Source organism: Canis aureus, chromosome 13, assembly GCF_053574225.1.
Source record: "Canis aureus isolate CA01 chromosome 13, VMU_Caureus_v.1.0, whole genome shotgun sequence".
NCBI classification, from domain to species: Eukaryota; Metazoa; Chordata; class Mammalia; order Carnivora; family Canidae; genus Canis; species Canis aureus.
The window spans coordinates 63,177,877-63,202,077 of NC_135623.1; the positions used below are offsets into that span (position 1 = coordinate 63,177,877).

Here is a 24,201-nt window from a genome sequence, read left to right on the forward strand (position 1 = left end):
ACTGCAGAGCCCAATATAGGACTTGATTTCACAATTCTGAGATCATGACCTGAGCCAAAATCAAGAGTCAGATGATTAACCAACTCAGCCACCCAGCCGCCCCTAGATTGCTTCCTTTATGTGGGGTAAGAGCTCGCTAAATCCCTGTATTGTATGGATGGAGGTTTCTGTGATTTGTCCTGCATAACCGACAGCCCTGACCTGCATATACTTAGGCAGGCCAAAGGATGTTTGTGAGATTTGTGCTGCATAAGAGACCTTGGAAGCTGGTTAGTTGATATTAGCTGGCCTCTAGGTCAGAAATGGCCCTTCTGGTCTGGAGGCTGAGAGCTGTAATTCTTGCCTTATATCCCCACTGGCTCCAGGCTGGGCTGGCTCCCCAGAATGGAATCTGGGAAGGGAGACAAGCACACCTAACCCAGACTCCTTGAATATGCAAAGATGTGATAACATAGAATCAGCTCGTTCCAAATTACATGTAGGCGAACAAATGTTTAACCTCAGACCCCGCCATTTGCCTAAAAACATAGCCCTACGGTCAATTGGAAATTTCCCTGATGGGAGGACACATCACCTAGGCCTCTCAAACAGGACTCCAGCCTGGTTATCTTCAAGGGGCTTCCCCAGCTAGTGAGGTTGGATGTTGTAAGTACCTGATTTGATAGAACTTTGTCTCATTCTCCTTTCCTGATTACTATTGTGCTCATTTATGTGCAGATTTCCCTTTTCTTCTTTCTGTTTCTATGGATTTTAATAATATCAGTAAAGTGTTTTTTCCGTTTGAAACTGAGGATACAACTCTCAGAACAGTCCCCAAAGAAACCACCCCTCCCCACTACATAACACCTCAGTTTGCTTTATTTATCCACATTACACACAACCTCTATTTGAATTTATAACATCTGAATCTGCTTGAATCACTTAGTTTTACAGACAAGCAAACAGAGGTTCAGATAAAAGTAACTCTGTCATCAGCTGGTGAGGGACTTAAAATATGGTATAAATATAAACCATTATTAGCTGTGGAACTGATACTAGCTTTCCTTCCCACCTGGCAGCTAAGGACAGAGTTATTTTTGAATGGGTGTGAGCAGAGCAGAAGAGTCTGTAATTTTCCAAGACAAGAAAGCTGAAGAGTGGTTTGGAGACACCAGGATCAGTGTCCCCTAAGTCCCCAAGTGATTAGAGGCTGGGAGCTCCTGGAAGGCAAAGAAGGAGCTGAAAGACATAAAGGGAAAAAGAAAATAAACATCTCTTGTTTCATTATTTTGTTCCTCATCTGCCATACTGGCCTAACAATCTTTGCTGGGAAAACATTTAACTACACTTTGGCGTTGATAGACTTTGGAATGCATGAAAGTCTAAAAAAACACAGAAGAAACTGTGAGATTCCAGCTATATAGATGGCCAAGTCTTAATTTAAAAATATGCTTCTTAAAAGTTCTTTTGAAAGATTTTTAAAAATTTCATCACAAGAAAAAAGAAATTTATAACTAGATGTGGTCATGGATGTTACCTAGACTTACCATGGTGATCATCTCACCATATACACATATATGGAATAATTAAGTTGTACACTTGAAACTAGTATAATGTTAATTCTATCTTAATAAAGAAATAGTTCCTAGAAATCTGTCTTCCCCTATATCCAATTTACCAGTTTCTATCTTTAAATGGATCTTGACTCTATGAGCTGTCTTCAATTTGGTTCCTATCATTACCATGTGAGTTGAGATCACCCCTCATCTCCCCAGCCTCCTAACTAGTCTCATGTTTGTGGTGGGCCCTCCTCAAACCTTCCTGCTCACACCCTCCTGTGCATTGTAAATTGGGAGGTGAGTTACAGCACAGGCCCACAAATCAGTCATTACTTTAGAGCTACAGTGTAATTATACTTGTGTGATTCCTTATAGTGATTATATGATTTGTGGGCAATTATCAGGATGTGAAGGTGGCTTTTTCAGAAATTATACTTGGAGTCCAGATGCTAAATTCAGGTAGCAGGGTTTGCTAATGATGGTGTTTGCACCCATAGACGTTAATTCTACTGAAGTATAAGGTGGTTGTGGTTGGGGAATATGAAGTGCTAAATCCTTGCCTGGAATGTCCTAAGGTCTGGAAGACCTAACTGTGGACAGATAGATGACTACCATTGCCACCAACCAGGGACATTTCCAATAAATAAGTGGGAGGCTCACTGAACATTCTATAGCCTAATATCCTCTGATGTCCTTTGTTGAAAATGTATCCTTTGAGCTCATTAGAGCAAAACCGTAATCTGTGGATATCAGAGTCCTCAAGTTTTTTTTTTTTTTTTTTTTTTTTTTTAAGTTTTTATTTATTTGAGAGGGAGAGAGAGAATAGATATGAGTGGTAGGGAGGAGCAGAGGGAGAGGGAGAAGCAAGCTCCCTGCCAAGCTGGGAGACCGACTCCGGGGCTGGATCCCTGAACCCCAAGATCATGACCTGAGCCAAAGGCAGATGCTTAACTGACTGAGCCACCCAGGTGCCCCTCAGAGTCCTCAGTTTCACTAATTCTCAAACTTAATCCTTATGTTTACTAATTCACTGCTTTTAATTTGCTCCCATCGAATTCCCTCTTAACATATTTGACAGAATAGTTTTTTGGTCACCAAAATCTAATTAGGGTATTTGTCTACTCTGAAAATGCAGACCTTTGATCTTGGTATAAATTCTATTCCTCTCAGGATGCCTGGGGGGCTCAGTGGTTGAGCATCTGCCTTCGGCCCAGGGCATGATCCCTGGGTCCTGGGATTGAGTCCCACATCGGGCTCCCTGCATGGAGGCTGCTTCTCCCTCTGCCTGTGTCTCTGCCCCTCTCTCTCTCTCTCTGTCTCTCGTGTGTGTCTCTCATGAATGAGAATAAAATCTTTTAAAAAAAATTAAAAAGAATTCTATTCCTCTCACCTCTTGCTGCTCAAGCTTCTTTTCTACTTCTTTCTTCACACTTTAAAATTCTGGATAAATCCTGGAATGAGTCTTGATCTCTCCAGCCTCTGGAATTCTGCATATCCTATGTTTTTCCGGCCTGGAATATGTTTCCAAACTGCTATGGATTGAATGTGTCCTTCCCAAATTAATATATAGAAACTATAGCTCCCAATGTGATAGCATTTGGAGTTGAAGCTGTTAAGAGGCAATTAGGTTAGATTAGGACATGAGAGTGAAGTGGTCGTGAAGATACGTATGCACTTATAAAAAGAGGAAGAGACGTGTGATCTTTCTGTCTCTGAGTGTAGCCCCCAAGAAACGCCGTGTGAGGGCACAGCCAAGAAAGAACCAGGCCTGATCTTGGACTTCTAGCGTCCAGAACTATTAGAAATGTTTGTTGTTTAAGCCATCCAGTCTATGATATTCTGTTAGAGAAGCCTGAAAAGACACAAACCATGCCTATCAGCTTAATTCTTGTCCATCCATCAGGTTTTCCCTGATAGATTTCCCTGAAAAAAATTTTTTTAATTGAAGTATAATTGACAGACAATATTACATTAATTTCAAGTGTACCACGTAATGATTTATCAAGTCTATACCTTATGCCATGCTCATGCTCACTGCAGGGTAGCTACCATCTGTCACCATACATCACTTATAACACCTTTGACTCCATTCCCTATGCTGTACTGTTACCCCATGACTTATTCAGTCCATAACTGGAATCCTGTATCTCTTAGTCCTCTCCCCCATTTTGCCTCTCCCTCTCCCTCTTTCCCCTCTAGTAACCACTAGTTTATTCTCTGCATTTATTTATTTATTTATTTAGATTTTATTTATTTATTCATGAGACGGGGGGGGGGGGCACAGAGACACAGGCAGAGGGAGAAGCAGGCTCCACGCAGGGAGCCCAATGTGGGACTCGATCCCAGGATCCCGGTGTCATGCCCTGAGCCAAAGGCAGACGCTCAACCTCTGAGCCACCCAGGCGTCCCTATTCTCTGCTTTTATGAGTCTGTTTCTGCTTTTTGTTTCTTTGTTTATTCATTTGTTTTCTTTTGGCTTCCACCTATGAGTGAAATTGTATGGTATTTGTCTTCCTTCGTCTGACTAATTTCACTTAGCATAATACCCTCTAGGTCAGTCATGTTTTTGCAAATGACTGAGTAATATTCTGTTCTATATGTAGATGCATATATGTCACATCTTTATCCATTCATCTATCAATGGATGCTTGGGCTGCTTCCATCATTTGGGTATTGTAAATAATGCTGCAATATAGGGGCACATATATCTTTTTGAATTAGTGCTTTTGTTTTCTTTGGGTAAATACCCAGGGGTAAAATTACTGCATCATATGCTATTTCTACTTTTAAGTTTTGCGGAAACTCTATACTGTTTTCCACAGTGGCTGCACCAATTTACATCCCCACCAACAGTGCACAAGGTTCCTTTTTCTCCCTGAGATGTTTTTATGACTTCTCTAGTCTGGGTTGGTTACTCTTCCTTAGTGTCTCCATAACACCTTATACTTCACTTTCATGTGGTTACTGTGCTTTATCATAAAATCTTATTTACTGTTTTGTATCTTTTACTTGACCATAAACTCTGTGGTGACAGAGATTATGTCCAGCTTGTCTGCAGTTTTATCCTTAGCTTTTAGCAGGTGGTAATAAATATTAATAAATTAGTAAATATTGGCTAGGTAAATGAATAAATTACTTAGCAGGAGTAAGCAATTTAAGAAAGCAGCCAAGCAAACAAAAACAACAAAAGAAACTTTTTTTTTTTTTTTTTTTAATGTATGATGCTCTTTATCATAGAGGTAGCTACATCCTTACATTTTTAAAGACAGCTTTAACTTGGCTGTAGTCAGATGAAGTAATTGGCGGGTGAATTTGTCATGACCTGTCTGATTCATTTTAATTTCTTGTCTTTGTTTTCTGCAAAGACAGAAAATCCATTTAAAAACCCACAGTTTAAAAACTCAGTAATAGAAGAACTTAATAGACAGTGTCTTCCAACAACTGTATTTCTGTATATGTTAGGTGCTTACCCTTTGCAAGCTTGGGGGTTCACAGGGCCTGCAGCTGATTATATTAACCCAAACTATAATCATTTCCTTTGGCATAAATAAAGTCAAGCAGTTAGTGAGAGGCCAAAGGCCCTCGCAGCCGTTTTAGTACAATTTGGATGGATGCAGATGAAATTACAGAGTCACATTTTATTTGTTGGCTGCTGTCCCAATTATGAGCTTAGTCACATCAGAGAGTTCAGAGAGATCAGAAGTGGGGGTGGGGAGAGAATGCACAGTTCTAAATAATTATTCCATGACAGGATGGGCTTTCATTTGCTCTGACCAACATAAAGATTAACTCTAGACCTCTGACCATCTGATCCTATGTGGATTAAAAAATTCTCCAGTCTTCCAAAAACATTAATTATATTCTCTTTAAAAAGTTTAACATTTATGCAGCTGGTGGAGGGGGTAGGGGTGTTGGGAAGAGATAGGGTAGAGAGAATGGCTGATTCAGACGCTGCAATTATTTTGGGACTGGAAACAGAATTGAAATGACCCAGATGGTTAGCCTAATGAAGCTGAACCAAAATTTATGCCAAGAGCAGTCAGAGCCATGTTTCCATTTCTGTGTGAGAGGGAATATGTATGTGTGTGTGTTTGTGTGTGTGCGCGCGCACGCACAAGTGGGCATGCATGATTGATTTTGGCTGAAGAGGGCTTGGGGTTATAGGAATAAAAGTGTGGCAGGCCAAGATGAATGCACATAGGAAAGAAATCACAACAAAACACAGAGCCTTTTCCTGCTACAGTCTGGCCTCGGGCAGGCCTGCTGCCTCTCAATTGCACCAGTGTGGAAAATCCTCTTTCCTTTGGCTTTTAAAATAGACCGTATTTCCTGGGAGTGTATGGTGCCTTTTGGATAAGGTGCTTAAGGTAGATCAAGCCGAGCAGGGGACATCCATGCTGCTGACTCGTGCCAGGGCAGTTGTCCAAAATTCTATCGCTAGCAAAAAACATATTGTGCTACATGCTGGTGTGACTGCTACTATCACCTTGTCTGTGGACTTTGGTTTATTTAACCTACAGGAACCAGCATACCTGCTTCAGTGCTGTGAGGCAAAGGGTGAGGACAGGGCTCAAAGCCAATTCCATATCTACCTAGGCTTTGAAACTATTAAAGGGTTTAAAATTTTGATTAAAGTAGTTAATATATGTAAATCTTTAGGACACTGCCTGGTACATAATATAGAGTAATTACGTTTTAGCTTTAGTATTATTACTATTTTATTATTTAATATCATAGCTGTGGGATTTGCTGAGTTTATCATTCAAAGGTACTTCTCTAATAAACAAGAGGAACCACAAGCTTTTCACTGGACAAGAAAGGACACAGACTTGAGAACTGATATGGTAACTATGCCACCTCGTATAATTGAGAATAAGCCTTAGTTTCCTTAGATGTAAAATAAAATTAGGTTGGGGCAGAGCATTCCTAGAATGCCCCCCCCCTCCATAAGGGGAAATCATATTTATTGCCTACAGGTCTATGTGTTATGACTGTGTAGGGTACTTTACATATATGAGCTCATTTAATACTCACAGAGCACTTTTGAATTTGGCTTTAGGAGAATTAAATTCTTAGAACTAAGAACATCACAAAATAGAAATGATTTTTATTTATTGAGTACATGCCTTGTATCATTATTTCCTCATGATCACCCTACCAGTTATATTATTATCATCCAGATCTGTAAGTGAGACAACAATGGCTCAGAGAGACTCGGTGATTCACAAAGATCACATAGCCAGTAAGTGCTGGAGCAGAGATTTTTTTTTTTTTAAAGATTTTATTTATTTATTCATGAGAGACACAGAGAGAGAAGCAGAGACACAGGCAGAGGAAGAAGCAGGCTCCTTGCAGGTGAGCCCGACGTGGGACTGGATCCCCGGTCCCCAGGATCACACCCTGGGCCAAAAGCAGGCGCTAAACCGCTGAGCTACCTGGGCTGCCCCGAGGAGCAGAGATTTGAACTCGTGTCTCCTCAATTCATAAGTCCATGTTCTTACTACTAAAATAGAGCTGCTTTGTGAGATCGCCTTCTTATTAAGCCACATCGGTTCTAATCATACTTGGATGAATCCAAGATGCACTTACTTGATAATAAATTCTATTGACACTATTCAAGAGCTAAGGGAATAAAAAGTGTCCCAGGGAAAAGCATGCTTCAGAAAGCACAGCTTGCCATATGTGCAGAGGAGAGGAAATTAAGTGAGAAGAAACCAAATTAGTGAGTGCTTCTGAAGACACAGTGATATAAACAATTTCTAAACCAGAGATATGATGTGGTATCAGCTCCAGTGTGAAGGTGTATGTACGTGTTGGGGGAGGAGAGAGATTTAAATAGTGCAGGTCCTGACTCTTCTCTCACAGGAAAGAGTGGAGGCTGCTGCTCCCATGGGCTTTCCATGCATGGGGACAGGGATAAGTATGTGGGGGGCAGTGGGAATGACCACCCCGCATACATCCTGCGGCTCAGTGGGCACTGCCGTGTGGATTCTCGCTTGGGCCTTGTATTTGGGAGGGATTGCTTTGGGAAGTGTACTGGGAGTGGGAGGACGGCAGGATTTTCCCTTCTTGTCTGAGTGTGGAGGCCCTGGCTCCCGCTAATGGATTGCTCATAACGGCAGTCTGTGTCTCCTGGGCTAGGTAGCGCACTGAAGCCCCAACTCTGTCTTGTCTCTGTTGTTGTTGTTGTTGTCATCGTGTAACCCCAAGCAAGTCATTCCACCTCACTGAACTCTGAGGATAACAGCGATCACCTACCTCGCAGGGATTCTGTAAGGAATGGACAATAAACATGAATATAAGTGCCACATAAAGAAATGCTAAGTAGCGCTATTAATCCTCCTGTGGACCGTGGTATGTCTATCTAATTTGCTAAATCTCTCTTGAGTGACAAGAATACAGGACCTCAGGATAGGATGTTCTTGCAAAAACAGTTTAAGCCACAAAGCTGATCACGTTAGGGGGTCTGGCTCCAAGGGTGGCAGACGAATGGAGAGAGGTAAGGCCAAAAAGTCATTATTAACTCAGTCTACTGGGCTCTGGAGTCTGTAGCACATTCCATGGTACTTCAGTGCCTTTCTAGTTAAAAGTCACTTTCTCAGAGTGCAAATCTTTACTTTTATCTTTCTAAACAAAACTTGATGCTGAACTTTGGAATATGAGTTTTGCGCAAGTGCTGCAAGTACAGAATCAGGAGAATGGATGTTTTTATTCAGTCTTTCTGTGTGCTTGGTTCAGGTAGAATTGCTCAACTGTTGGCAGTGATCCGTGAAGCTGCTGGCTGCCCTGGGTTCCTAAATGGTTTTGAAAACTGCTGGAAACCATTGCAGCGTGCGGCAGAAGGAAGCAGCCCTGCTTGCTTCAGGGGAGTTTGGGGTTCAAGCTGCTGGCTCTTCCTCGTACCAGTCACACTCACCATGGCTTTGGGCAACAAGACTTGACTTCTAAATTTCTAGGTTTTGTGTTGATAGTGGAAAACGCCTCCTGTAGCGGGATTCCGTTGCATCAGTCTCTAACACACAGATGGTTGAAAGCGGTTTCAACCAAAATTTGAATTCACTCATTCCTTCGTTTGACAACATGTGTAGTTAACTTTTAGGAGATAACTGTTTCCGTTGACTATATGATGTCTGATTAGCTGTTTTAAGACTAGGATGGGGGCAGACTTTATCTTTGCTTTCAAATGGGATGCCTTGGTCTGGGTTTTCAAAGTTAGAGTTTTGTTGCTTCTGGAACTTTCTTGTCCTGGTTTCCCTGACACTATTTGGCCTTTCGTTGACTTTGTTGGTGATTTCTTGTCAGTTTCTTCCTGCTGGCTCCTCTGCTGGACCTTTAAGCTTTGGAGTGATTTAGTTAATGCCTGCTCCTTGATCCTATTCTCTTTTTGAACCCTTTGTTAAAATATTGGGAGGTCATCAAATATTGATAACTCTGAAATTTATATCTTGACTCTGACCCTGCCTTGATTTTCAGACTCTATATCCAATTCTCTTTCTGATTCTCCACATGGAAGATGGAATTGGAACTTTCAAATTAACATGTTGAGAACTGAACTTTTGATTTCTCCTTCTCCAAACCTGCCTCTCCGCCAGGCTCTCTTATCTTCTTTAATGGTGACACCAGCCATTTGACTGATCAGGCCAAGCACTTAAGGAGTTTCTCTGATTGCTCTTTTGCCATTACATTCCTGCCCAATCCATTGACAAGTCCAAGAAGTATTGAATACGAGCACTTCTCACCATCCACCCTGCCATTAGCATGGTTCAGGCCATGCTTCTCTTATTTGGGCTACACTGCAATAGTCATCTAAATGATATTCCTACATCAGTCTTGTCTCCTAGAGTTTATTCCCCATATGGCATGAGGTGGGATGTATTACTTATGCTTTTTATTCATTTTTATTTCATAGGTGAAGAGACTTCAAGGAAATAACTGACTTGTTTCAGACCATACATGTATAATGATGGAAGGACTTGAATCCAGTTCTCCATAGCCCTAAAATAGTTAACCTTTGAATGATTTCAGTCCCACCACCTAATCATTTAAAACTAGAAAGTTTAATTTAAAGACTCTACTAATAGCAGCTAAAGATTATATAACACTTACTATGTACTGGGTATGGTTAGTTCCAAGGGCTTTATGTAATTTCGACTCATTAATCTTATATTAACCCAGTGAACCATCAACTATTACTATTGCTATTTAAACATGGAGGAAACTGAGGCACAGAGCTGCTAAGTGTCCTGCCCAGGTTATGCAGCCAGCAGGCAGCAGAGGGGCGATTCAGACACAGGCATCTGGCTCTAGAGTTGTGCCCTTGACTGCTGTGTTATCCTGGCACTCTGTTGAAGCTCTAAGTTTGATCCAACATGATCCATTAGTCTGTTTAGGGGTGCTTTTTTTTTTTTAGACATTAGTTATTTTGCCCATTAAACAAATTAACTATGATAACAAAAAGTATTCATTATTTTACCAGTTGTTTCTCAAGTAGAGCTAAGAGGTGAATTGTAGTAGCTTTTAGGGTTGTTTTTTTTGTTTTTTTGTTTTTTTTTTTCTTATACACATGTGATTTTTTGGGCACACAGTTTTTTAGCTCTAGGTGATATTTACCCCAGGGACAGACCCAAAATGAACTCCTAAATTACCTCAAATATTTTCTATTTGGTAACATTTCCCCAAAAGGCTCTGCCCTGAAAACTGCTACGTGAAACAGCAAATCCTATCGTGTCCCAAAGGGGCCGCTTGCAGTTTAAAAAATCATCGGTCTCTCTCCCTTGCCCCTGTGCTATGCTTGGTAGATTTATTTAGCCAGGGACAACTTCAGAAAGGATTGGCAATTTGAACGGAGTCTTGATGAGCTGAAGAAAATTTTGAATATTGGAAAGAAGAGATTTCATTCATGCCAACTTCACATTGTGGACTGTAAAGAAACAGCAACCCTGTTTGCAATTTAATTTAATGATTGTGATGCTAATTTCTTTCTGTCTCAAAGGTAAGACATTGTATAGTTTGCCTGGGTAATCTGTAATGTAACATCACCCAGGAACAGAATTCTGCTTCCTTTCACTCCTGGAAAGGAGTGGACTGCCTCTCCAACCCCTCCTTCTTTGTGAATAATTCTTTGTTGATAAGAGACTCATTATCATTATTGATTCGACTTTGCCATCTCTGATGTCGGCAAATACCTTGCTCATTTTAATCTGTCTCAAAGCTGTTTTATGCTTACTATGTTTTAATTTGTCCCTAGATTGTATTTGCCTGATGCTTAGAATAAAGATTGAGGACTCTCTTGGGGCGTTTTGTTTGGAGATACATGATGGTCCTGAAGGATAAGCTTGGAGACTGGCAAACAGAACTTCTTGGTGACAACCTCCCTCTGCCTGTTGCCTTGAGCCTAGACTCATAAACTAAAGCAGGGGATAAATTTCTATAGCAAAACCTTTAATCCACTTACATTTTTAACTCAGGGAGGATTTTTTTCTTCTTCAATCCTTAACATTTTCCTCTCCCTGTGATGCTCTATTTTTCTGTTGACCTCTACAAATATCAACTCTGCTAGATTTTGGGTGAGTTCAAAGTTTTATTATATGCTATGAAGATGATATTTACATAATACTTTGAAGTAATTCCGTATTCACAGAGAAGTTGCAAGTGTGGAAAAACAAATTCCTGCGTCTTTATTGCTCAGATACCCCAATAGTTATCATTTTACTGTATTTGCTTGACATGATGCTAATTTGAAATGACCATTTCTTATTTCTCAGAGTTCTAACAAGCTCACTACTTGTGTAGAGCATAGAAATGAAGGGTCTGTTTGGATGCTAATGGGAGGAGGACTACAGAGGTGATGAGATTATTGTTAGAAGGAGGGGACGAAGAGGGGGGACAATTATTGGAGGAAACAGTGGAAATTTTGTAGTATCTGTCTTAAGAATGCTATGATTCTCCAGTAGGCGGGTGTGCTAGACACGGGGCGCCAGCAACGCTAGTTTCTTCCAGGTACTCAGAATATCTCACTTTCCAAATAGGCTCAAATGTCAATTTTCCCTTATAAATGGGCAATAAATAACAGTATTCCTACTTCGGTGGCTAACAGTGATGCAGAAAATAAAGTCAAGCACAAAAAGTTACCCCTTTGGGACACTACATGGAAATGATAAGGGTTTTCCTGATGCTGCCAATTGACTCACCCTTTGAGGTGTCTGAATGACCCGTGGGTCACACGGCCAGGGAGATTGTTGGCGAAGGGGCAATTGCCAGACCTCTCAGCGGTGTGCACCATTCTGATGGGCACAGCCCCTGGCTCTCCCGCCTGGCCTGGGAGGGAAATGAGTAATGGGATTTGAATTGGCAAAAACAAGGATTTTCACTTTAAAAGGGATCTTTTATTCTTGAGCCAAAGCCAATTGAAATACCCCGAGCTTGGGCCTTTTTATTCAGACAAGAACAATGAGATCAATTTTCAACAGAAAATGAGGGAAGAAGAGACAGCGGCTGAGGTAATAGGCTGTAAAGGACAGAGTTTGAAATTAAATATTATGGCTTAAATAGTCCTGTAATTCAAGCTACCCTTCACCCCCACCCCCACCCCCCCAGTCTTGTATTAAAGAAATAAAACAAAAAAAACCCCTTATCACAAAATGGGAGACAATCTTTCTCTAATAGTAGAAAATTCTCTCTGCAGCATGAATTTGAGCTATAGCGATTTGATTTCTATGGAGATAAAGAGGCAGGGAAGTTAGTGGTGTTTGGAAGGGAATGTAAATGCGGTGTTAAGGAGTGAGGAGGAAAACTTCACGCAGGCTGGCTTATTAGAATTTTGCTGTATTTTATCCTGTTTTCACAGAGCAGCAGAAGGGATGTAGGAAAGTTTTTATTTAATTTTTAGGGCAATTAGGGAAAGGCAGCCCAGGCTGAGTGACTTTAGACTGCTCATTACCTTCTGGCGGGCAGAAGGAGAGTGCATATTTTAAATGTTAAGATCAGATTATTTATAAGTTTCACTTTGAAATTCAAGGGCATGGAAGGAACGATAACTCGATTAACAGAGGAAACAGCCTTACGTACACAGCTGGTTTCATCTCTGTAATAGGTCAGAATCTGTGGAGCAGCATTTCTTAGTCTCTTCCTGGAAATGACAGATTCTGGGGTGGGGGTGGGGGGAACCAATGAGGTTTAAAAAGGAAAATGACTTTTAGACATTTTCCCCCCAAACCTTTTAAGTAATGTTGTGAAGGGGGATAGGCATTTTTAGAAGATCTTGTGTTACTGTCCAGTAATGGTGATGTTAATGCCGCATCTTTCTTGGGATGGATTACTGTTTTGAATTCCCTTTTTTTTTTTTTTTTTAAGATTTTATTTATTTATTCATGAGAGACAGAGAGAGAGGCAGAGACACATGCAGAGGGAGAAGCAGGCTCCATGCAGGGAGCCCGATGCGGGACTCGATCCCAGGACCTCAGGATCACACCCTGAGCTGAAGGCAGATGCTCAACCACTGAGCCACCCAGGTGCCTCAGTTTTGAATTCCTTGGGGGGATCTATCCGCTGTGGCTGGGGGCAGGGAGGAGTCACAGAGGACACACATGGTGGCTGCCCACTACTCCTGTGTCTCAGATGGAAGGAAGGCCCTGAAGAGTTGTTTATTATATCCAACTAGTCTTTGTGTGTAGGAGAAACAATTTGTTATTTAAAATCCCAGCAGACCGTGGCTGCTTCTGAATCCTAAGGAAGTAGCAGAGTGTCTCTTTGGAATAGATGAGCCATTTAGCCGTGGGAAAAAAAAAAAAAGATAAGCTTCAGGGAATGGTTTGGAACACATAGGAATGAGAAAAAGAATTAACTGCCTTTATCAATAAAACAAGAATTTGGAGGGACTGGACAAGAGAAAAGGAGACCAACTGTAATGAGGAAGCTAAGGATTTACAGAGTATACTGTGAGCGTGGCCAGGGGCATGGCTGAAGGGCATTTACAGTACAGATATCTTATATTCATTTTTAATTAGGTTTGCTAGGCAGTGCAGCAGCATAGCCCTCCTGTCTCTCCCTAAACCTTCCTAGACATCTGACCTATGCCCAGTCCTCAGTTTGCTGGTTCTTCAGATAGAGGGGAGCTAGCGGTTGAAGCAGTGTGAAGGGTATAGTGAAAGATCCTTTTAAACCAACTAATAGAACTCACAAGGGACTCTAAGCCAGAGCCTCCCAGGAGAAAGATAAATCCCCTTTTTCCTCTCCCCTTTTCTGAGGAATCTCAGTAGAGGTTGGGAGGGACAGCAAAATTTCCTCTCCTGGTGAAATGGGAAAATTTCAAGAGATGCTAACTCTAGATGAGTTTTGGGGCAGACAAGTAGGAACCATATATAAGTTGAAATAAAATGAATGTGGTAATATGGAGGAATTTTTAGATTGTCCTTTAAAGGTTTCTCTTGAACCTAAAGCCATTTATAACTTCATTTTTCTCTAAGAGAACATGGAATACATGCTGCATGTATTATCATGGTGGGGGTGGGGCACTGGTAAGACTTCAAAGTGTGCCTTTCTGCCAGGAGAGGGGTTCACTGGGAGTCATGTACACTGGGTGTTTCCAGGGTTGCTCTGTGCTAACACCATCACATTCTTCACAGTAGGAGGGAGCAGAGGTGTGATTCCCACCAGCCTTCTGGCTGCTATCCTTGTGTTGGACATTAAACTCAGAGCAAAAGTAAAACAGCGCTGTAGAAAATTCAAGCTAGTAAGCTGTTCTGAAAAAAATGTTTTGCTTCGTCAGTTTTCAATTTTTCATTCTGTGGAAGACATTGAATTTCTAGGTGCCATTTTTAAAGGTGCCAAGAGAATCAAGGTAGTTCCACTAGGGTAATGAGTTCCTGTTATTGATGTCTTCATTTATTCACTCATTCTTTTATCAAGCATATATTTAATGCACATAATGCTTTTGAAAGATGCTGGGTATTGAATGCATAAAATGACAGACTTTTAAATAAGGTATTAAAGTACTGAGATAAATGTTAATAGAAGGCCATATAAAGTGCTAAAGGGAACACAGAATACAGTCGCATTAAATAGTTACTCCTAAAATTGGGGACAGAATAAGATGAGGGAAGAGGAGAGATTTTGTCTGTATTTCACTCTACCTTTCTTTTTTACCACTTATCAGAAAAGATATTTCTATTTCTTAACTGCTTCCAAGCTTTTATGTCACTTCTTCTAAGACACTGTTTTTGTTACAGGAATCTCACTATAGATAGTGGTTTATTTCTTGAATTTTTATTCCAGTATTAAGCTTTTATGGACTAGCCATATGGCCCTGACAACCAGGCATACCATTGCCTCAATGGGAAGTTGGCTTTTTTTTTTTTTTTTTTTTTTTTTGAGTTTCAGATGTACCTTTGAAATAGAATTTAATTAGAATCATCTGTATGATGATATTTTAAGTATAAATTCCTAGCCATTAGGATAAATTTCAAGAACAAGCCTATAGAGGTATAACTGCAGCTATGAAAAAAAATGTTTCTACCCCTAACTTGAAAAGCCCATCATAACACAGTTTTTCTTCCTTTTTTTTTTTTTAAGGTTTTATTTATTTTATTTTAGAGAGAAAGATAGAGTGTGCATGAGCAAGGGGAAGGGCAAAGGGTAAAGGAGAGAGAGAATCCCAAGCAGACTCCACACTAAGGGCAGAGCCCAATCCAGGGTTCGATTCCATGACCCCAAGACCATGACCTGAGCTGAAACCAAGAGCCAGACGCTTAACCAACTGAACCACCCAGGTGCCCCCCTCCATATCACATTTGAACTATCTTGCCACTAGTTGCCTTAATTCCTGTGGGTACCATAGGCTGGAGAAATTTGGCATTGTTGAATTCAACATTGAACATTGGTTTTATTTATTTTTTATTTTTATTTATTTTTGTTATTTTTAAAATATTTTATTTATTTATTCATGAGAGACACACACACAGAGAGAGAGAGAGAGAGAGGGAGAGAGGCAGAGACACAGGCAGAGGGAGAAGCAGGCTCTATGCAGGGAGCCCCACATGGGACTGGATCCTGGGTCTCCAGGATCACACCTTGGGCTGAAGGCAGCGCTAAACCACTGAGCCACTCAGGCTATCCTGAACATTGGTTTTAAAAGTCTACTCATTTTCCAACAACAACAACAAAACCCCAACAACCTGATTCAAAATGGGTAAAAGTCTAGACAGATGAGACATTTTTTCTTTTCTTTTTTTGAGACATTTTTTCAAAGAAGATATGTAAATGACGAAGAAGTGCTTGAAAAGATGCTTAATATCACTAAACATCAGAGACATTTAAATTTAAACCACAATGAGATACTGTTGCTTCATACCAATTAGTATGACTACTATAAAACAAACAAATAAAATGTAACAAGTATTGAGAAGGATGTGCAGAAATTGGAATGCTTGTATATTGTTGGTGGGATCATAAGTACAGTTGCTGATGAAAACACTATGGCAGTTCCTCAAAAAATTAAACACTATGGCAGTTCCTCAAAAAATTAAAATTCTAAAAATAGAATTAGCATGTGACCCAGCAATTCCATTTCTGACTATATACACAAAAAAATTGAAAAGAGTCTCAAAGAGATTTGTACACCCCTGTTCATAATGGCCTTATCCATAATCGTTAGAAAGTGAAAGCAATCCAAGGGTCCATTGATAGATGAATGGATAAGCAAAATGTGGTGTGTGTATACACACACATACACATACACACACGCACGCACATATGTGATGAAATATTATTCAGCCTTAAAAGCGAAGGAAATTCTGACATAACATTGATGAGCCTTGAGGAATGTAATGTAAATTACAATTATATTAACTTATGTCAAGTGTAATAAGCCAGTTACAAAAAAGCAGGTACTGTATGATTCCACTAATATGATATACCTAGAGTAGTCAAAATCACAGAGACAAAAAGTAGAACAGGGGCATCTGGGCGGCTCAGTGGTTGAGCATCTGCCTTTGCCTCAGGTTGTGATCCTAGGGTCCTGGGATTGAGTTCCTGCATGGTTCCCTGCATGGAGCCTGCTTCTCCCTCTGCCGATCTCTCTCTCTCTCTCTCTCTCTGTTGCTCATGAATAAATAAATAAAATCTTAAAAAAAAAAAAAGTAGAACAGTGATTTTCAGGGGAAGAGGAATGGGGAGTTGTTATATGTTCCAGGGAGTTATGTGTATAGAGTTTAAGTTTTGCAAGATGAAAAGAATTCTGGAGATGGATGGTGGTGATGGTTGCACAACTTAATGCCACTTAACTGTACATTTAAAAATGGTTAAGGTGGTACATTTTATGTTATATGCATTTTACCACAATAAAAAAATTGGAAAAAGAGGAAAAAAGTCTATGCATTTACTTTCTGAAATGGTTAACTCCTATTTGGGAATGAGACAGATCTGTTGTTTTCTTAACCAAGTCTCAAATGCTAATAGTAAATTCTATATTGTGGTTTTAGTTAGGCTATGTTAGTAAGAAAATAGTCTGACCTAAACTATTTGTAGTGGATGCTATGGTGTGCCACACATCTCTCCGGCAAGACCAAGAGTCACATCACCCCAGCTGCTGGGAGTGTTAGATGCCATGGCTCATAGCAGATTCCCTACCCACCCTGCTCAGGCACTGCCCTCAGCAGAAGGGAGCTGTGTCACTCAGGGATGCACCTTCTCCCTGTATCTGTTAACTGGTTGATATGGAGATAAACCTGTCTGACTGTTTTACCTCAATTTGGGAAAACTCTGAAGGGCTATGTGTAATAGAGAAAAATATTCCATTTGAGAATAGCTCCTAGCATTCTGTTGGGCCTTGGTAGAGATGGTGAAGCTGAAACTGGGGTCAGAATTGTCCATTATGGGCTGGGTTTGGTAAGACCCACCAGGTCACCTCTAGGCAGGATCAGCAGCAATTTATCAAATGATGGTAATAATACATTCAAAATCAAGCATGGACAAGGCAAGGCATAAGTAAATGTAGAAACCCATATCAACCACCACTCTTACACTGGCATTAATCCCTTAGCTCAATCCTCTGGTCTTGTGGGGGGTGTCTTATAATCAACTAATTGAGAAAGAAAAAGTCCTAGCTTGGTTTATGAATAATTTGGCTTATTCCATGGATAGAAGTTGAAATGAGACACCTGCTTCATTATAGCACCACTTGAATGTGACTTTAAAAGATAGCAATGAAGGGATACCTGAGTGGCCTAGTTGGTTGAACATCTAACTCTTGCTTTTGTCTCAGGTCATGATTTCAGGGTCCTGGTATCGATCCCAACCTTGGGCTCTGCACTCAGTACAGAGTCTGCTTGTCTCTCCCTGCCCCCTGCTTGTGTTCTCTCTCTCTCTCTCAAATAAATAAACAAACAATTAAATAAATAAAATCTTAAAAAAGAGAGAGAGAGGGAGAGAGCAATGAAGAGAAATGCCTGTAGGGTCAGCACTTTGTGACAAGAGACATGTGCTTTAGTAAAGATATATGTAGATTCCTGAGTGGTGGCAAATGCCTTGTTGTTAAAGCAGGGGCTAGCTAGAAGGGAGAAAGATTTGAAAATAGGGACAAGGAGATCTGAGCATGTGGGAGTAGGTACAAAGTATAAAGATCTTTGTAGTGATGTCAATTCCCGTCAGGGAGCATTCTCTATGGGAGAGATATGGACAACGAAGCAAACCGAACAATCTGCCAGTCAATATCAGCCAGGCTCTGTCATCTTTTACTCCAATGCCAGCCCAACAGAGTAGTCACTGTGAAGCGGTAGAGTCTATGCATGGGCCCCAAAGCATGGATTGGCACTTGCGAAGGTTGAGCTAGCTGCTGTTGCTTCCAAATGTCCAACATGCCAGCCACAGGGCTCAACATGGAGCCCCAGTATAACACAATAGGAAACCATTTAGGCACAATGGTGGCAGGTTGATTACATTGAACTCTTTCCATCATGGAAAGGGAAGCTATTCATCTTGACTAGAGATGACACATATTCTAAGTATGGATTTGCTTTTCCTATTTGCAGGATGTTTCTGTCTAGGGCCGTATATAATGTTTGATCTAGTAATCTAGTAACCTATTTCACATGATCTCAGACCAGAGGACCAACTTTATAGTAAAAAAGATGAGCATTGGGCACATGACCATGGGATCCAGTTATCCTTTAACATATTACACCTCCCAGAATATCCTGACCTGACAGACTGATGAAATGGACCTTTGAAGGCTCAACTCAGGTACCAGTTTAAAGATGAAACTCTTTGAGAATAAGGCACTACTCTCCAGTATGTGTTATATTCCATCAATCAAAAAATGAGTTCAGAAATAGAAGTGATCCTGTTTACTAGAACTCTTAATGATCGGCTTGGATAATTTGTTCTTTTTCCTGTGATTTTAAGTTTGGAACCTTCCATCAGGGAACACCAAAAGAGTTCTTTTAAACCTTCAGCTATAGCTGCCACCTGGTTACTTTGAATGTCTTGTAAGAACCTAGTGGACAAGAAGGAGAGTCATTATATTGGCAAGAAAGTTGGCCTTGATCATCGAGAGGAAGTAGAGTGGCTGTTACGTGACAGCAGCAGGAGGTACATATGTAACATCCAGATGATCTACTGGATCATCTCTAGATACTCCCCTCTTCAATTTTAGTGATAGCCAGGTACAACAACCATGGACTGAAAATGGCCAGATGCCTAGGGGTTCAGACTCCTCAGGGGTGAGGGTCTGAGTTGCTTCAAGAAGTATGCTATTTATGCTGAAATGAGTAGTAGATGAAGAAGAAGATAAGTAGCTTTTATGCTCTAAAGACTAGCTGTGGTGGCTGCTGTATTTTGTTCTTTTGTAAGCTTCCCTGGGAGAAAAAAAAGACTGATTAAAATTCGGAAGTTCTTCTTCCCAGGTTGAGTGGACTTACTATATGATGCACGTAGATGTACGTAGTACAAGGACGAGCCATTATCATGCTGTGTGAGCCTCCCAGCTGCCCCTTTCAGGATTGAGGCACTCATTCCCTTACTGGGAGGAGTTCTGGCTGCTTATAGTTCCCAACTAAAACCGTCCCTAGGAATTTTCCTTGTCAATGGGAGGTATCTCACCCACAGTACTTTCCCTTCTCTGGGGGAAACTTTGCTTAGTGACTGGTCTATACAGAGAATATGAAGATCTAGGCCCCTTTGCTTTAGTTCAGGCTAACTCTGCAGAGCCATCCTAGCTCCAGACCTCCTCATGAGATGGGCTGAGGCTTCTGATACACCTGTATGGTAGTTCAACTTCTCACTCTCCTTAGTCCTGCTTCTCTCATTTCTTTAGAGGTGTTGTTTCCTACAGTGCTTTATATTAAACCTCCCCCCCCACAAATCTCTGCTATGTAGCTCGTTTCCTTTGGAATCTGACTCAGGCCTAGGGTGATTTCAAGTGTGCACAGAACCCAAATTCAGGAAAAGCTGAACTCTCCAGATTCCGGAAGCCGAAAAATCTTAATAGAGCTAAGCCATGTGGAGCCAGTTTCCAGAAGTAGAAGGTTTGATCTTCATTTCAGGCATTGTCCATTAATGTGAATTAGCTATGCTATTTGAGTCTGCTCCTCTGTATCTGTTTGCTTCCACTTCTCAAATTCTTGATTTATGCCCAGATCAAATGGTATAAAGAGGGATCTGTATCTCCCTCCAAATACTAACCAAATACAAAAGAGGAAATAATGACTTTATAGTGAAGAAATCTGGCAGAAACCAACTTGACTGTGTGATCAAGGTAAATATTACCTTGGGACAGGTAAGCACAATGTGTCTCGAAATGTAGTTTCTGAGAAGAGTACAGTGTCATTTCTTTGGCATTGCTGCCTTGGATGCTTTGGTTGATTGTGGTCATGAGTACACAGTGGATAGACCTAAGTTTAGGGTCACCTTATAGAATAAAAGACCTGTACTCCTTTGTTTGTTTCAAGTTTTTATTTAAATTCCAATTAGTTAACATACAGTGCAATATTAGCTTCAGAAATAGAATGTAGTGATTCATCACTTACATACAACACCCAGTGCTCATCACAAGAGCCCTCCTTAAAAACAAACAAACAAACAAATAAACAAACAAACAAAAAACCAAACAAGCGCCCTCCTTAATCACCATCATCCATTTAGCCCATTCTCCTTCCACCTCCCCTGCCCAGCTACCCTCAGCTTGTTCTCTATAGTAAAGAGTTCATTTTATGGTTTGCCTCTATCTTTTCTTCCCTTATGTTTGTCTGCTTCATTTCTTAAATTCCACATATGAGTGAAATCATATGGTATTTGTCTTTCTCTGACTTATTTCACTTAGCATGATGCTCTCTAGTTCCATCCATGTGGATGCAAATAGCAAGATTTCATTCTTTTTATGGCCAAATAATATTCCATTTTATATATACCACAGCTTCTTTATCCATTCATGAGTCAATGGACATTTGGACTCTTTCCATAATTTGACTATTGCTGATAAGGCAGCTATAAACATTGGGCTACATTTGTCCCTTTGAATCAGTACTTTTGTATTCTTTGCGGTAAATACTTAGTAGTGCAATTGCTGGGTCATAGGGTAGTTTTATTTTTAACTTTTTGAGGAACCTCCACACTGTTGTCCAGATTGGCTATACCAGTTTGCATTCCCACCAACAGTTTAAGAGGGTTCGTTCCCCTTTCTCCACATCCTTGCCAGTATCTGTTATTTCCTATATTGTTAATTTTAGCCATTTTGACAGGTGTCAGGCGATACCTCATTGTGATTTGTATTTCCCTGATGATGAGTGATGTTGAGCATCTTTTCTTGTCTGTTACCTGTCTGTGTCTTCTTTGGAAAAACGAAAAGACCTATACTCCTTAAGACTATGAAGGATGAGAAGTAGGAAAAAACTAAGGAACCATTCTAGATTGAAGGATACTAAGGAGACAAGTAAAAGTAATGCATACTTATAAGTACAATCCTAGCCCAGAGGTGAAAACCACTATTACGACAGTTGGCAAAATTGATGCCAGTAGATGGCACCATCAGAACGGTGTCTGTAAATTGATGATAGTATAATAATGTTTATTTCCTGACTGGAAGGAATGAATGATATTAATATAGAAGAGTATCCTTGTTTGGGAGGTACGGGGTACACACTGCAGTATTTAAAGGTAATGAGTCAACAACACATCTTTCTCTGAAGAGAAATGAGGCAAATGTAAAATTTAACAATCAGGGAATCTGTGAAGAGCATGCAGCAGTTCTTTGTATTATGCTCATACATTTCCTGTGGGTGTTAAATTATTTCAAAACTTGACAAATTTAAATTAAAGAGAGAATCCGATTGGCTCAGTTTACGACCATCCCTTCAGTTTAGACAGAAAGCAGATCATTCCACTTTCCTCATTGGACAATGCTAGTCAATGGATGGTTAATTTCAGGACACTGGTTGTTCTTTGTCTTGTCAATATGGCCAGGGTGCAGGGGCATCATCAAACAAGAAATGTTTGCCTAAGTTTCCTTAGTAGAGCTTGGACCCATGGATACTGTGAAGGGTATTTAGTATGTTTTTCAACAAAGAACTTGAAGTCTTTCTCTTCATTAAAACAACAAAGATTTTTTTCAGGATATTTACATTCTCAGTGCTGTACTTTTTTGCCCACCAGATTTTACATTCAGATAGATCCTTGTCTGGGTGTCAGCTCAACTAGTTTATGACCTATTTATTATTAGGGTCCCTTTTATAGAATAGGTACAAATATACCCAACTAATGGGAGTTTGTGATGAGTAAATAAATAATGGAAGTAAAGTGCTCAGCACAATCCCTGGCATATAGTTAAGCCCTCAATAAATCATAGGGGGTCATGGGTTATTATGGTTTTTATTTTCTTACTTGTCATCCTTCAGCCTGGGAGAAGTTTAGGGTTTGTTGTTGTTGTTTTGTTTTGTTTTTGTTTTTGTTTTTCATTTTAATTATATTTGAGTGGTTAACCTTTGACACTTCTTTGAAGGAAAAAGATTTGCTTTGGGAACTGTCAGCCAGTTTTTTCCATCTCTATGCTCTTAGATCTGTAGTCAATGTTTTTCAATTTGTAGGGGTTAAATGAGGACAACAAAATATTGTTAGTATAGTATTCAATTCCAAGCCTTTCACTTCTATTTGGTTAAGTGCTTTATGATCCATTTTATTTGTTAGTCCCAACACAGTCTTATGAGGTCCATGATCATTTTTAGCTTAAGTGAGTTCATGTAACCTCATGAAGGTCAGTGGTGGTGCTTAACTTCAATTCCTTCAAATCCTAGAGTTATACGTGGTCCTTGGGGCCTTGCCATTTCTCTTGATTTCTGTGTTTTTGACATGGTTATAGATGTAAGCTGTTGTTCAAAAGAAAGAAAGCAAAGAAAGCAATATGACTTTTTAATGAAAGAAGTTAAATCAAGCAAGACCCTATCAGCTCTGGATTAATTTTTTTTTTTAAGTTTTAGCTTAGGAATGTCACTTTTTTGAATCTTTCTCATGTGTTCTATATTTTTTCCTTTACAAATTCGTTAAGCATCAGACCACTCAAATAATTTCAATATTTAATATTTGACATTTTATGAATTGACTGTTCATCAAGCATTATGGAATCTTTTTCTTGGCTAATCCTTTCCTTCTGTATTCAGGACAGTGTCAAAATCTGCACTATTCTCACCTTCTATTGAAGGAAATGAGAGAATTACAGAGGTAATGCATTTGGAAATGTAGCTAATACTATCTAATGCTATGTAATTTTGAGATCTTAAAATGAAGCCTTGGTTCTCAGAAGCCCTAAAAAAGGGATTTTCTGGAAGATATTTTTCAGAAACATGAAGCAAATTTCTGAAAGTCAAAGAGCTTAATGAAAAAGTAGTGGTCCTTGTTCCACCCTATTCTGTTCCCTAGTCCTGAGATACAGAGCCAAGCCCTTTAAACTCTTACCTTCATATTTCTAAATAATAAACAAATAATGTTATTTCCTGATTATTTTTAACTTTAAACATTATCTAATAAATTGGATTGTATTGGCTTTTTAGAGACTTGTATCAGTTATATTTTACTGTATAGAAAATTACCTCAAAACTTGGAACCTCAAAGCAACGGTCATTTGTTTTCTCACAGTTTCTCTGTGTCAGAAATGTGAATTCAGTTTAGCTGGATGCCTCTAGATCAAGGCCTCAAGCTATTGGCTGCCATCAAGCTATTGGCTCAGGCTGTGGTTTCCTCCTGTGGCAGAGGAACCAATTCCAAACTCATTCAGGTGGTTCTTGGAAAAATTCTGTTCTGCGGATCGTTGGACTGAGGATCTTCTATCATTTGTAAATGCTGGCAAGAGACCTCCTTCCATTCTTTACCATGTGAATCTCTCCATAAGGCAGTTCACAACATGGAAGCAGGTTTCCTTCAGAATGAGCAACAGAGAGAACATGAAAGTTGGAAGCCCCCGTTCTCAGTATTTTTATAATCTAATATCAGCACATACCTTTTGCTCTATTTTGCACCTTCTGCTATCTTCTGTGGGTCAGTAAATTAAGCCCACACTCAAGTGGAGGAGATGAAACTAGGGCTTGGATAGCAGAAGGCAAAGTCTATTGGGAGCCATCTCAGAGAGTGCCTTTCATAGTTCATTGTCTAGACCCCAATAATCCAAATCTATCCCACATGCAAA

General features: G+C 40.0%; 1 long non-coding RNA gene across 1 annotated transcript in view; it reads left to right on the top strand.

Moving 5' to 3' along the window:
* The first annotated feature begins 545 nt into the window (after positions 1–545).
* LOC144281690 (uncharacterized) overlaps positions 546–24,201 on the top strand; it is a 113,450-nt gene continuing 89,794 nt past the window's right edge. The window contains exon 1 of the long non-coding RNA XR_013350114.1: positions 546–645. This is a non-coding gene — a long non-coding RNA (uncharacterized LOC144281690). The remainder of the gene's footprint in view (positions 646–24,201) is intronic.